At 46.9% G+C, this 12,857-nt stretch overlaps 22 non-coding genes across 22 annotated transcripts; all 22 read right to left on the bottom strand.

The window, feature by feature from the left end:
- Positions 1-46: 46 nt before the first annotated feature.
- Trnak-cuu (transfer RNA lysine (anticodon CUU)) lies at positions 47-119 on the bottom strand. The gene has a single exon. It is a non-coding gene; the product is annotated as a tRNA-Lys (tRNA).
- A 450-nt stretch (positions 120-569) lies between these two features.
- Trnar-ucg (transfer RNA arginine (anticodon UCG)) lies at positions 570-642 on the bottom strand. Its single transcript has one exon. It is a non-coding gene; the product is annotated as a tRNA-Arg (tRNA).
- Positions 643-2,077: 1,435 nt separating this feature from the next.
- On the bottom strand, positions 2,078-2,150 carry Trnar-ucg (transfer RNA arginine (anticodon UCG)). The gene has a single exon. It is a non-coding gene; the product is annotated as a tRNA-Arg (tRNA).
- Positions 2,151-2,675: 525 nt separating this feature from the next.
- Positions 2,676-2,747, bottom strand: Trnat-agu (transfer RNA threonine (anticodon AGU)). The gene has a single exon. It is a non-coding gene; the product is annotated as a tRNA-Thr (tRNA).
- A 337-nt stretch (positions 2,748-3,084) lies between these two features.
- Positions 3,085-3,157, bottom strand: Trnak-cuu (transfer RNA lysine (anticodon CUU)). Its single transcript has one exon. It is a non-coding gene; the product is annotated as a tRNA-Lys (tRNA).
- A 450-nt stretch (positions 3,158-3,607) lies between these two features.
- Trnar-ucg (transfer RNA arginine (anticodon UCG)) lies at positions 3,608-3,680 on the bottom strand. The gene has a single exon. It is a non-coding gene; the product is annotated as a tRNA-Arg (tRNA).
- Positions 3,681-4,176: 496 nt separating this feature from the next.
- On the bottom strand, positions 4,177-4,248 carry Trnat-agu (transfer RNA threonine (anticodon AGU)). Its single transcript has one exon. It is a non-coding gene; the product is annotated as a tRNA-Thr (tRNA).
- A 338-nt stretch (positions 4,249-4,586) lies between these two features.
- Positions 4,587-4,659, bottom strand: Trnak-cuu (transfer RNA lysine (anticodon CUU)). The gene has a single exon. It is a non-coding gene; the product is annotated as a tRNA-Lys (tRNA).
- Positions 4,660-5,109: 450 nt separating this feature from the next.
- On the bottom strand, positions 5,110-5,182 carry Trnar-ucg (transfer RNA arginine (anticodon UCG)). The gene has a single exon. It is a non-coding gene; the product is annotated as a tRNA-Arg (tRNA).
- Positions 5,183-6,094: 912 nt separating this feature from the next.
- Trnak-cuu (transfer RNA lysine (anticodon CUU)) lies at positions 6,095-6,167 on the bottom strand. The gene has a single exon. It is a non-coding gene; the product is annotated as a tRNA-Lys (tRNA).
- A 450-nt stretch (positions 6,168-6,617) lies between these two features.
- On the bottom strand, positions 6,618-6,690 carry Trnar-ucg (transfer RNA arginine (anticodon UCG)). The gene has a single exon. It is a non-coding gene; the product is annotated as a tRNA-Arg (tRNA).
- Positions 6,691-7,209: 519 nt separating this feature from the next.
- On the bottom strand, positions 7,210-7,281 carry Trnat-agu (transfer RNA threonine (anticodon AGU)). Its single transcript has one exon. It is a non-coding gene; the product is annotated as a tRNA-Thr (tRNA).
- Positions 7,282-7,618: 337 nt separating this feature from the next.
- Trnak-cuu (transfer RNA lysine (anticodon CUU)) lies at positions 7,619-7,691 on the bottom strand. Its single transcript has one exon. It is a non-coding gene; the product is annotated as a tRNA-Lys (tRNA).
- Positions 7,692-8,141: 450 nt separating this feature from the next.
- Positions 8,142-8,214, bottom strand: Trnar-ucg (transfer RNA arginine (anticodon UCG)). Its single transcript has one exon. It is a non-coding gene; the product is annotated as a tRNA-Arg (tRNA).
- Positions 8,215-8,710: 496 nt separating this feature from the next.
- Positions 8,711-8,782, bottom strand: Trnat-agu (transfer RNA threonine (anticodon AGU)). The gene has a single exon. It is a non-coding gene; the product is annotated as a tRNA-Thr (tRNA).
- Positions 8,783-9,120: 338 nt separating this feature from the next.
- Positions 9,121-9,193, bottom strand: Trnak-cuu (transfer RNA lysine (anticodon CUU)). The gene has a single exon. It is a non-coding gene; the product is annotated as a tRNA-Lys (tRNA).
- Positions 9,194-9,643: 450 nt separating this feature from the next.
- Positions 9,644-9,716, bottom strand: Trnar-ucg (transfer RNA arginine (anticodon UCG)). The gene has a single exon. It is a non-coding gene; the product is annotated as a tRNA-Arg (tRNA).
- Positions 9,717-10,220: 504 nt separating this feature from the next.
- On the bottom strand, positions 10,221-10,292 carry Trnat-agu (transfer RNA threonine (anticodon AGU)). The gene has a single exon. It is a non-coding gene; the product is annotated as a tRNA-Thr (tRNA).
- A 338-nt stretch (positions 10,293-10,630) lies between these two features.
- Trnak-cuu (transfer RNA lysine (anticodon CUU)) lies at positions 10,631-10,703 on the bottom strand. The gene has a single exon. It is a non-coding gene; the product is annotated as a tRNA-Lys (tRNA).
- Positions 10,704-11,153: 450 nt separating this feature from the next.
- Positions 11,154-11,226, bottom strand: Trnar-ucg (transfer RNA arginine (anticodon UCG)). The gene has a single exon. It is a non-coding gene; the product is annotated as a tRNA-Arg (tRNA).
- A 909-nt stretch (positions 11,227-12,135) lies between these two features.
- Trnak-cuu (transfer RNA lysine (anticodon CUU)) lies at positions 12,136-12,208 on the bottom strand. Its single transcript has one exon. It is a non-coding gene; the product is annotated as a tRNA-Lys (tRNA).
- A 450-nt stretch (positions 12,209-12,658) lies between these two features.
- Trnar-ucu (transfer RNA arginine (anticodon UCU)) lies at positions 12,659-12,731 on the bottom strand. The gene has a single exon. It is a non-coding gene; the product is annotated as a tRNA-Arg (tRNA).
- Positions 12,732-12,857: the final 126 nt, after the last annotated feature.

A 12,857-nucleotide genomic window follows, 5' to 3' on the forward strand; every position in this document is an offset into this window, starting at 1 on the left:
TCAGAAAATCGGTAATTTACATCTGCAGTGGAGAAAAATTCCGTTCCGCCCAGCGAAGGGCTCGAACCCACGACCCTGTGATTAAGAGTCTCATGCTCTACCGACTGAGCTAGCCGTGCTGCCTCGTTGGGTACCTCCTGGGTAGCAGATCACACAGTACTCGTTTGGGTTGGTTGGTCCCATACAGAATCTCTCCATGCTGCCTAATGTTTTCCTAACGACACCCGTCACGTACTTCACTTTTATTTCATAATCATTTCTGAGAGGTAAAGGAATTGCATGACAATCTGCAGAGCTAGCGGCGTCAAAATTAACACACATACTTGACGTGACTCAAAAGCCGAACGAGTTACTTTCCGACGTTGTTTTAGATGTGCAAGTGCCAGTCAAAGCTCGCGGTGAGGGCACTCTGCCGACCATTTCGCTAGTTAACACCGGTCTTCTTGTGTGTGTTTCAAGCTCAAGACCATCTTCAAGCACAAAATGGTCAACAGCAACATTCAGACGGTTTCGTACTGCACAATTGCTACATTAAAACGGTATGTTTGTTTCTCAGAACTGGAAAAACACGACCGTGACAGGATTCGAACCTGCAATCTTCGGATCCGAAGTCCGACGCCTTATCCATTAGGCCACACGGTCACTGACGACCAAGTGTAACTTATATACGATTCATCTCGAAACGCTCACACCCCCTGAGGAATTGTGTTTTCGTTCCACACAGCCGCTGCCCCTTACTCTTTCCCACCCATTCGTTACATTCAACCTCTTACGAGACCGACCAAACATAGACAGGAAAACAAGACCACACACTTTGCGCAATCGGAATCGATGGCAGGGTGTCCCTCGCCGCATTTGCTACCATGGCCGTTTTGCTAATTCTGCAGAAGCGGCGGCGGCGACGACGACGACGACGACGACGACCGCGAGAGGCTCAGAGATTTGTGAGAAATACATCTATAAAATGTAATTCAGAATGCCTCGTCCCACCTTATGCCGTACCGCTTTGGCAAATGCTTTATCAGCGCCATTCGCCTTAATCACATCTGAGAGTAATTCTTAATAAAACGCCTCTCGCTAATTGTTCGCCATCACAGATACTGTTTGCTATACGGCCATGACGCGCAACTGATTTCCAAAATTCGTCTTCCTCCTGTGAGGATGGAACTCACGACTCCTGGTTTACTACACCAGTGCTCTACCACTGAGCTAAAGAGGCGCGGCCTAGCGGAACTTTTGCGTACTTCGCCGCACGGTCGTCTGAATCATCAGACTTCAGCTGACAACACTTCATATTTTTGACTAATATTAGCAGCTATGGCGACCCATTACTGCTTGGCTACACATCTGACACGTAGCCGATGTTCTCTCCAAACAAAACCACCTGCACTTCAGAACATGACTTTCACATGTCTACAAAATCACCTTCACCTTCAAATACAGTTTTCTTGCGACTGATTGAGACGTAGGCAAATTTTAAAGTTGCTATTTCCATTACATCACGTTAATCAGAAAATCGGTAATTTACATCTGCAGTGGAGAAAAATTCCGTTCCGCCCAGCGAAGGGCTCGAACCCATGACCCTGTGATTAAGAGTCTCATGCTCTACCGACTGAGCTAGCCGTGCTGCCTCGTTGGGTACCTCCTGGGTAGCAGATCACACAGTACTCGTTTGGGTTGGTTGGTCCCATACAGAATCTCTCCATGCTGCCTAATGTTTTCCTAACGACACCTGTCACGTACTTCACTTTTATTTCATAATCATTTCTGAGAGGTAAAGGAATTGCATGACAATCTGCAGAGCTAGCGGCGTCAAAATTAACACACATACTTGACGTGACTCAAAAGCCGAACGAGTTACTTTCCGACGTTGTTTTAGATGTGCAAGTGCCAGTCAAACCTCGCGGTGAGGGCACTCTGCCGACCATTTCGCTAGTTAACACCGGTCTTCTTGTGTGTGTTTCAAGCTCAAGACCATCTCCAAGCACAAAATGGTCAACAGCAACATTCAGACGGTTTCGTACTGCACAATTGCTACATTAAAACGGTATGTTTGTTTCTCAGAACTGGAAAAACACGACCGTGACAGGATTCGAACCTGCAATCTTCGGATCCGAAGTCCGACGCCTTATCCATTAGGCCACACGGTCACTGACGACCAAGTATAACTTATATACGATTCATCTCGAAACGCTCACACCCCCTGAGGAATTGTGTTTTCGTTCCACACAGCCGCTGCCCCTTACTCTTTCCCACCCATTCGTTACATTCAACCTCTTACGAGACCGACCAAACATAGACAGGAAAACAAGACCACACACTTTGCGCAATCGGAATCGATGGCAGGGTGTCCCTCGCCGCATTTGCTACGATGGCCATTTGCTAATTCTGCAGAAGCGGCGGCGGCGACGACGACGACGACGACGACGACGCCGACGACGACGACGACGACCGCGAGAGGCTCAGAGATTTGTGAGAAATACATCTATAAAATGTAATTCAGAATGCCTCGTCCCACCTTATGCCGTACCGCTTTGGCAAATGATTTATCAGCGCCATTCGCCTTAATCACATCTGAGAGTAATTCTTAATAAAACGCCTCTCGCTAATTGTTCGCCATCGCAGATACTGTTTGCTATACGGCCATGACGCGCAACTGATTTCCAATATTCGTCTTCCTCCTGTGAGGATGGAACTCACGACTCCTGGTTTACTAGACCAGTGCTCTACCACTGAGCTAAAGAGGCGCGGCCTAGCGGAACTTTTGCGTACTTCGCCGCACGGTCGTCTGAATCATCAGACTTCAGCTGACAACACTTCATATTTTTGACTAATATTAGCAGCTATGGCGACCCATTACTGCTTGGCTACACATCTGACACGTAGCCGATGTTCTCTCCAAACAAAATCACCTGCACTTCAGAACATGACTTTCACACATGTCTACAAAATCACCTTCACCTTCAAATACAGTTTTCTTGCGACTGATTGAGACGTAGGCAAATTTTAAAGTTGCTATTTCCATTACATCACGTTAATCAGAAAATCGGTAATTTACATCTGCAGTGGAGAAAAATTCCGTTCCGCCCAGCGAAGGGCTCGAACCCACGACCCTGTGATTAAGAGTCTCATGCTCTACCGACTGAGCTAGCCGTGCTGCCTCGTTGGGTACCTCCTGGGTAGCAGATCACACAGTACTCGTTTGGGTTGGTTGGTCCCATACAGAATCTCTCCATGCTGCCTAATGTTTTCCTAACGACACTCGTCACGTACTTCACTTTTATTTCATAATCATTTCTGAGAGGTAAAGGAATTGCATGACAATCTGCAGAGCTAGCGGCGTCAAAATTAACACACATACTTGACGTGACTCAAAAGCCGAACGAGTTACTTTCCGACGTTGTTTTAGATGTGCAAGTGCCAGTCAAACCTCGCGGTGAGGGCACTCTGCCGACCATTTCGCTAGTTAACACCGGTCTTCTTGTGTGTGTTTCAAGCTCAAGACCATCTTCAAGCACAAAATGGTCAACAGCAACATTCAGACGGTTTCGTACTGCACAATTGCTACATTAAAACGGTATGTTTGTTTCTCAGAACTGGAAAAACACGACCGTGACAGGATTCGAACCTGCAATCTTCGGATCCGAAGTCCGACGCCTTATCCATTAGGCCACACGGTCACTGACGACCAAGTGTAACTTATATACGATTCATCTCGAAACGCTCACACCCCCTGAGGAATTGTGTTTTCGTTCCACACAGCCGCTGCCCCTTACTCTTTCCCACCCATTCGTTACATTCAACCTCTTACGAGACCGACCAAACATAGACAGGAAAACAAGACCACACACTTTGCGCAATCGGAATCGATGGCAGGGTGTCCCTCGCCGCATTTGCTACGATGGCCGTTTTGCTAATTCTGCAGAAGCGGCGGCGGCGACGACGACGACGACCGCGAGAGGCTCAGAGATTTGTGAGAAATACATCTATAAAATGTAATTCAGAATGCCTCGTCCCACCTTATGCCGTACCGCTTTGGCAAATGCTTTATCAGCGCCATTCGCCTTAATCACATCTGAGAGTAATTCTTAATAAAACGCCTCTCGCTAATTGTTCGCCATCACAGATACTGTTTGCTATACGGCCATGACGCGCAACTGATTTCCAAAATTCGTCTTCCTCCTGTGAGGATGGAACTCACGACTCCTGGTTTACTAGACCAGTGCTCTACCACTGAGCTAAAGAGGCGCGGCATAGCGGAACTTTTGCGTACTTCGTCCGTACGGTCGTCTGAATCTTCAGACTTCAGCTGACAACACTTCATATTTTTCACTAATATTTGCAGCTATGGCGACCCATTACTGCTTGGCTACACATCTGACACGTAGCCGATGTTCTCTCCAAACAAAATCACCTGCACTTCAGAACATGACTTTCACACATGTCTACAAAATCACCTTCACCTTCAAATACAGTTTTCTTGCGACTGATTGAGACGTAGGCAAATTTTAAAGTTGCTATTTCCATTACATCACGTTAATCAGAAAATCGGTAATTTACATCTGCAGTGGAGAAAAATTCCGTTCCGCCCAGCGAAGGGCTCGAACCCACGACCCTGTGATTAAGAGTCTCATGCTCTACCGACTGAGCTAGCCGTGCTGCCTCGTTGGGTACCTCCTGGGTAGCAGATCACACAGTACTCGTTTGGGTTGGTTGGTCCCATACAGAATCTCTCCATGCTGCCTAATGTTTTCCTAACGACACTCGTCACGTACTTCACTTTTATTTCATAATCATTTCTGAGAGGTAAAGGAATTGCATGACAATCTGCAGAGCTAGCGGCGTCAAAATTAACACACATACTTGACGTGACTCAAAAGCCGAACGAGTTACTTTCCGACGTTGTTTTAGATGTGCAAGTGCCAGTCAAACCTCGCGGTGAGGGCACTCTGCCGACCATTTCGCTAGTTAACACCGGTCTTCTTGTGTGTGTTTCAAGCTCAAGACCATCTTCAAGCACAAAATGGTCAACAGCAACATTCAGACGGTTTCGTACTGCACAATTGCTACATTAAAACGGTATGTTTGTTTCTCAGAACTGGAAAAACACGACCATGACAGGATTCGAACCTGCAATCTTCGGATCCGAAGTCCGACGCCTTATCCATTAGGCCACACGGTCACTGACGACCAAGTGTAACTTATATACGATTCATCTCGAAACGCTCACACCCCCTGAGGAATTGTGTTTTCGTTCCACACAGCCGCTGCCCCTTACTCTTTCCCACCCATTCGTTACATTCAACCTCTTACGAGACCGACCAAACATAGACAGGAAAACAAGACCACACACTTTGCGCAATCGGAATCGATGGCAGGGTGTCCCTCGCCGCATTTGCTACGATGGCCGTTTTGCTAATTCTGCAGAAGCGGCGGCGGCGACGACGACGACGACGACGACCGCGAGAGGCTCAGAGATTTGTGAGAAATACATCTATAAAATGTAATTCAGAATGCCTCGTCCCACCTTATGCCGTACCGCTTTGGCAAATGCTTTATCAGCGCCATTCGCCTTAATCACATCTGAGAGTAATTCTTAATAAAACGCCTCTCGCTAATTGTTCGCCATCACAGATACTGTTTGCTATACGGCCATGACGCGCAACTGATTTCCAAAATTCGTCTTCCTCCTGTGAGGATGGAACTCACGACTCCTGGTTTACTAGACCAGTGCTCTACCACTGAGCTTAAGAGGCGCGGCCTAGCGGAACTTTTGCGTACTTCGTCCGTACGGTCGTCTGAATCTTCAGACTTCAGCTGACAACACTTCATATTTTTCACTAATATTTGCAGCTATGGCGACCCATTACTGCTTGGATACACATCTGACACGTAGCCGATGTTCTCTCCAAACAAAATCACCTGCACTTCAGAACATGACTTTCACACATGTCTACAAAATCACCTTCACCTTCAAATACAGTTTTCTTGCGACTGATTGAGACGTAGGCAAATTTTAAAGTTGCTATTTCCATTACATCACGTTAATCAGAAAATCGGTAATTTACATCTGCAGTGGAGAAAAATTCCGTTCCGCCCAGCGAAGGGCTCGAACCCACGACCCTGTGATTAAGAGTCTCATGCTCTACCGACTGAGCTAGCCGTGCTGCCTCGTTGGGTACCTCCTGGGTAGCAGATCACACAGTACTCGTTTGGGTTGGTTGGTCCCATACAGAATCTCTCCATGCTGCCTAATGTTTTCCTAACGACACTCGTCACGTACTTCACTTTTATTTCATAATCATTTCTGAGAGGTAAAGGAATTGCATGACAATCTGCAGAGCTAGCGGCGTCAAAATTAACACACATACTTGACGTGACTCAAAAGCCGAACGAGTTACTTTCCGACGTTGTTTTAGATGTGCAAGTGCCAGTCAAACCTCGCGGTGAGGGCACTCTGCCGACCATTTCGCTAGTTAACACCGGTCTTCTTGTGTGTGTTTCAAGCTCAAGACCATCTTCAAGCACAAAATGGTCAACAGCAACATTCAGACGGTTTCGTACTGCACAATTGCTACATTAAAACGGTATGTTTGTTTCTCAGAACTGGAAAAACACGACCGTGACAGGATTCGAACCTGCAATCTTCGGATCCGAAGTCCGACGCCTTATCCATTAGGCCACACGGTCACTGACGACCGAGTGTAACTTATATACGATTCATCTCGAAACGCTCACACCCCCTGAGGAATTGTGTTTTCGTTCCACACAGCCGCTGCCCCTTACTCTTTCCCACCCATTCGTTACATTCAACCTCTTACGAGACCGACCAAACATAGACAGGAAAACAAGACCACACACTTTGCGCAATCGGAATCGATGGCAGGGTGTCCCTCGCCGCATTTGCTACGATGGCCATTTGCTAATTCTGCAGAAGCGGCGGCGGCGACGACGACGACGACGACGACGCCGACGACGACGACGACCGCGAGAGGCTCAGAGATTTGTGAGAAATACATCTATAAAATGTAATTCAGAATGCCTCGTCCCACCTTATGCCGTACCGCTTTGGCAAATGCTTTATCAGCGCCATTCGCCTTAATCACATCTGAGAGTAATTCTTAATAAAACGCCTCTCGCTAATTGTTCGCCATCGCAGATACTGTTTGCTATACGGCCATGACGCGCAACTGATTTCCAATATTCGTCTTCCTCCTGTGAGGATGGAACTCACGACTCCTGGTTTACTAGACCAGTGCTCTACCACTGAGCTAAAGAGGCGCGGCCTAGCGGAACTTTTGCGTACTTCGCCGCACGGTCGTCTGAATCATCAGACTTCAGCTGACAACACTTCATATTTTTGACTAATATTAGCAGCTATGGCGACCCATTACTGCTTGGCTACACATCTGACACGTAGCCGATGTTCTCTCCAAACAAAATCACCTGCACTTCAGAACATGACTTTCACACATGTCTACAAAATCACCTTCACCTTCAAATACAGTTTTCTTGCGACTGATTGAGACGTAGGCAAATTTTAAAGTTGCTATTTCCATTACATCACGTTAATCAGAAAATCGGTAATTTACATCTGCAGTGGAGAAAAATTCCGTTCCGCCCAGCGAAGGGCTCGAACCCACGACCCTGTGATTAAGAGTCTCATGCTCTACCGACTGAGCTAGCCGTGCTGCCTCGTTGGGTACCTCCTGGGTAGCAGATCACACAGTACTCGTTTGGGTTGGTTGGTCCCATACAGAATCTCTCCATGCTGCCTAATGTTTTCCTAACGACACTCGTCACGTACTTCACTTTTATTTCATAATCATTTCTGAGAGGTAAAGGAATTGCATGACAATCTGCAGAGCTAGCGGCGTCAAAATTAACACACATACTTGACGTGACTCAAAAGCCGAACGAGTTACTTTCCGACGTTGTTTTAGATGTGCAAGTGCCAGTCAAACCTCGCGGTGAGGGCACTCTGCCGACCATTTCGCTAGTTAACACCGGTCTTCTTGTGTGTGTTTCAAGCTCAAGACCATCTTCAAGCACAAAATGGTCAACAGCAACATTCAGACGGTTTCGTACTGCACAATTGCTACATTAAAACGGTATGTTTGTTTCTCAGAACTGGAAAAACACGACCGTGACAGGATTCGAACCTGCAATCTTCGGATCCGAAGTCCGACGCCTTATCCATTAGGCCACACGGTCACTGACGACCAAGTGTAACTTATATACGATTCATCTCGAAACGCTCACACCCCCTGAGGAATTGTGTTTTCGTTCCACACAGCCGCTGCCCCTTACTCTTTCCCACCCATTCGTTACATTCAACCTCTTACGAGACCGACCAAACATAGACAGGAAAACAAGACCACACACTTTGCGCAATCGGAATCGATGGCAGGGTGTCCCTCGCCGCATTTGCTACGATGGCCGTTTTGCTAATTCTGCAGAAGCGGCGGCGGCGACGACGACGACGACCGCGAGAGGCTCAGAGATTTGTGAGAAATACATCTATAAAATGTAATTCAGAATGCCTCGTCCCACCTTATGCCGTACCGCTTTGGCAAATGCTTTATCAGCGCCATTCGCCTTAATCACATCTGAGAGTAATTCTTAATAAAACGCCTCTCGCTAATTGTTCGCCATCACAGATACTGTTTGCTATACGGCCATGACGCGCAACTGATTTCCAAAATTCGTCTTCCTCCTGTGAGGATGGAACTCACGACTCCTGGTTTACTAGACCAGTGCTCTACCACTGAGCTAAAGAGGCGCGGCATAGCGGAACTTTTGCGTACTTCGTCCGTACGGTCGTCTGAATCTTCAGACTTCAGCTGACAACACTTCATATTTTTCACTAATATTTGCAGCTATGGCGACCCATTACTGCTTGGATACACATCTGACACGTAGCCGATGTTCTCTCCAAACAAAATCACCTGCACTTCAGAACATGACTTTCACACATGTCTACAAAATCACCTTCACCTTCAAATACAGTTTTCTTGCGACTGATTGAGACGTAGGCAAATTTTAAAGTTGCTATTTCCATTACATCACGTTAATCAGAAAATCGGTAATTTACATCTGCAGTGGAGAAAAATTCCGTTCCGCCCAGCGAAGGGCTCGAACCCACGACCCTGTGATTAAGAGTCTCATGCTCTACCGACTGAGCTAGCCGTGCTGCCTCGTTGGGTACCTCCTGGGTAGCAGATCACACAGTACTCGTTTGGGTTGGTTGGTCCCATACAGAATCTCTCCATGCTGCCTAATGTTTTCCTAACGACACTCGTCACGTACTTCACTTTTATTTCATAATCATTTCTGAGAGGTAAAGGAATTGCATGACAATCTGCAGAGCTAGCGGCGTCAAAATTAACACACATACTTGACGTGACTCAAAAGCCGAACGAGTTACTTTCCGACGTTGTTTTAGATGTGCAAGTGCCAGTCAAACCTCGCGGTGAGGGCACTCTGCCGACCATTTCGCTAGTTAACACCGGTCTTCTTGTGTGTGTTTCAAGCTCAAGACCATCTTCAAGCACAAAATGGTCAACAGCAACATTCAGACGGTTTCGTACTGCACAATTGCTACATTAAAACGGTATGTTTGTTTCTCAGAACTGGAAAAACACGACCATGACAGGATTCGAACCTGCAATCTTCGGATCCGAAGTCCGACGCCTTATCCATTAGGCCACACGGTCACTGACGACCAAGTGTAACTTATATACGATTCATCTCGAAACGCTCACACCCCCTGAGGAATTGTGTTTTCGTTCCACACAGCCGCTGCCCCTTACTCTTTCCCACCCATTCGTTACATTCAACCTCTTACGAGACCGACCAAACATAGACAGGAAAACAAGACCACACACTTTGCGCAATCGGAATCGATGGCAGGGTGTCCCTCGCCGCATTTGCTACGATGGCCATTTGCTAATTCTGCAGAAGCGGCGGCGGCGACGACGACGACGAAGACGTCGACCGCGGGAGGCTCAGAGATTTGTGAGAAATACATCTATAAAATGTAATTCAGAATGCCTCGTCCCACCTTATGCCGTACCGCTTTGGCAAATGCTTTATCAGCGCCATTCGCCTTAATCACATCTGAGAGTAATTCTTAATAAAACGCCTCTCGCTAATTGTTCGCCATCACAGATACTGTTTGCTATACGGCCATGACGCGCAACTGATTTCCAAAATTCGTCTTCCTCCTGTGAGGATGGAACTCACGACTCCTGGTTTACTAGACCAGTGCTCTACCACTGAGCTAAAGAGGCGCGGCCTAGCGGAACTTTTGCGTACTTCGTCCGTACGGTCGTCTGAATCTTCAGACTTCAGCTGACAACACTTCATATTTTTCACTAATATTTGCAGCTATGGCGACCCATTACTGCTTGGATACACATCTGACACGTAGCCGATGTTCTCTCCAAACAAAATCACCTGCACTTCAGAACATGACTTTCACACATGTCTACAAAATCACCTTCACCTTCAAATACAGTTTTCTTGCGACTGATTGAGACGTAGGCAAATTTTAAAGTTGCTATTTCCATTACATCACGTTAATCAGAAAATCGGTAATTTACATCTGCAGTGGAGAAAAATTCCGTTCCGCCCAGCGAAGGGCTCGAACCCACGACCCTGTGATTAAGAGTCTCATGCTCTACCGACTGAGCTAGCCGTGCTGCCTCGTTGGGTACCTCCTGGGTAGCAGATCACACAGTACTCGTTTGGGTTGGTTGGTCCCATACAGAATCTCTCCATGCTGCCTAATGTTTTCCTAACGACACTCGTCACGTACTTCACTTTTATTTCATAATCATTTCTGAGAGGTAAAGGAATTGCATGACAATCTGCAGAGCTAGCGGCGTCAAAATTAACACACATACTTGACGTGACTCAAAAGCCGAACGAGTTACTTTCCGACGTTGTTTTAGATGTGCAAGTGCCAGTCAAACCTCGCGGTGAGGGCACTCTGCCGACCATTTCGCTAGTTAACACCGGTCTTCTTGTGTGTGTTTCAAGCTCAAGACCATCTTCAAGCACAAAATGGTCAACAGCAACATTCAGACGGTTTCGTACTGCACAATTGCTACATTAAAACGGTATGTTTGTTTCTCAGAACTGGAAAAACACGACAGTGACAGGATTCGAACCTGCAATCTTCGGATCCGAAGTCCGACGCCTTATCCATTAGGCCACACGGTCACTGACGACCGAGTGTAACTTATATACGATTCATCTCGAAACGCTCACACCCCCTGAGGAATTGTGTTTTCGTTCCACACAGCCGCTGCCCCTTACTCTTTCCCACCCATTCGTTACATTCAACCTCTTACGAGACCGACCAAACATAGACAGGAAAACAAGACCACACACTTTGCGCAATCGGAATCGATGGCAGGGTGTCCCTCGCCGCATTTGCTACGATGGCCGTTTTGCTAATTCTGCAGAAGCGGCGGCGGCGACGACGACGACGACGACCGCGAGAGGCTCAGAGATTTGTGAGAAATACATCTATAAAATGTAATTCAGAATGCCTCGTCCCACCTTATGCCGTACCGCTTTGGCAAATGCTTTATCAGCGCCATTCGCCTTAATCACATCTGAGAGTAATTCTTAATAAAACGCCTCTCGCTAATTGTTCGCCATCACAGATACTGTTTGCTATACGGCCATGACGCGCAACTGATTTCCAAAATTCGTCTTCCTCCTGTGAGGATGGAACTCACGACTCCTGGTTTACTAGACCAGTGCTCTACCACTGAGCTTAAGAGGCGCGGCCTAGCGGAACTTTTGCGTACTTCGTCCGTACGGTCGTCTGAATCTTCAGACTTCAGCTGACAACACTTCATATTTTTCACTAATATTTGCAGCTATGGCGACCCATTACTGCTTGGATACACATCTGACACGTAGCCGATGTTCTCTCCAAACAAAATCACCTGCACTTCAGAACATGACTTTCACACATGTCTACAAAATCACCTTCACCTTCAAATACAGTTTTCTTGCGACTGATTGAGACGTAGGCAAATTTTAAAGTTGCTATTTCCATTACATCACGTTAATCAGAAAATCGGTAATTTACATCTGCAGTGGAGAAAAATTCCGTTCCGCCCAGCGAAGGGCTCGAACCCACGACCCTGTGATTAAGAGTCTCATGCTCTACCGACTGAGCTAGCCGTGCTGCCTCGTTGGGTACCTCCTGGGTAGCAGATCACACAGTACTCGTTTGGGTTGGTTGGTCCCATACAGAATCTCTCCATGCTGCCTAATGTTTTCCTAACGACACTCGTCACGTACTTCACTTTTATTTCATAATCATTTCTGAGAGGTAAAGGAATTGCATGACAATCTGCAGAGCTAGCGGCGTCAAAATTAACACACATACTTGACGTGACTCAAAAGCCGAACGAGTTACTTTCCGACGTTGTTTTAGATGTGCAAGTGCCAGTCAAACCTCGCGGTGAGGGCACTCTGCCGACCATTTCGCTAGTTAACACCGGTCTTCTTGTGTGTGTTTCAAGCTCAAGACCATCTTCAAGCACAAAATGGTCAACAGCAACATTCAGACGGTTTCGTACTGCACAATTGCTACATTAAAACGGTATGTTTGTTTCTCAGAACTGGAAAAACACGACCGTGACAGGATTCGAACCTGCAATCTTCGGATCAGAAGTCCGACGCCTTATCCATTAGGCCACACGGTCACTGACGACCAAGTGTAACTTATATACGATTCATCTCGAAACGCTCACACCCCCTGAGGAATTGTGTTTTCGTTCCACACAGCCGCTGCCCCTTACTCTTTCCCACCCATTCGTTACATTCAACCT

The sequence above is a fragment of the Schistocerca gregaria genome, chromosome 3, assembly GCF_023897955.1.
Source record: "Schistocerca gregaria isolate iqSchGreg1 chromosome 3, iqSchGreg1.2, whole genome shotgun sequence".
Taxonomy (NCBI): domain Eukaryota; kingdom Metazoa; phylum Arthropoda; class Insecta; order Orthoptera; family Acrididae; genus Schistocerca; species Schistocerca gregaria.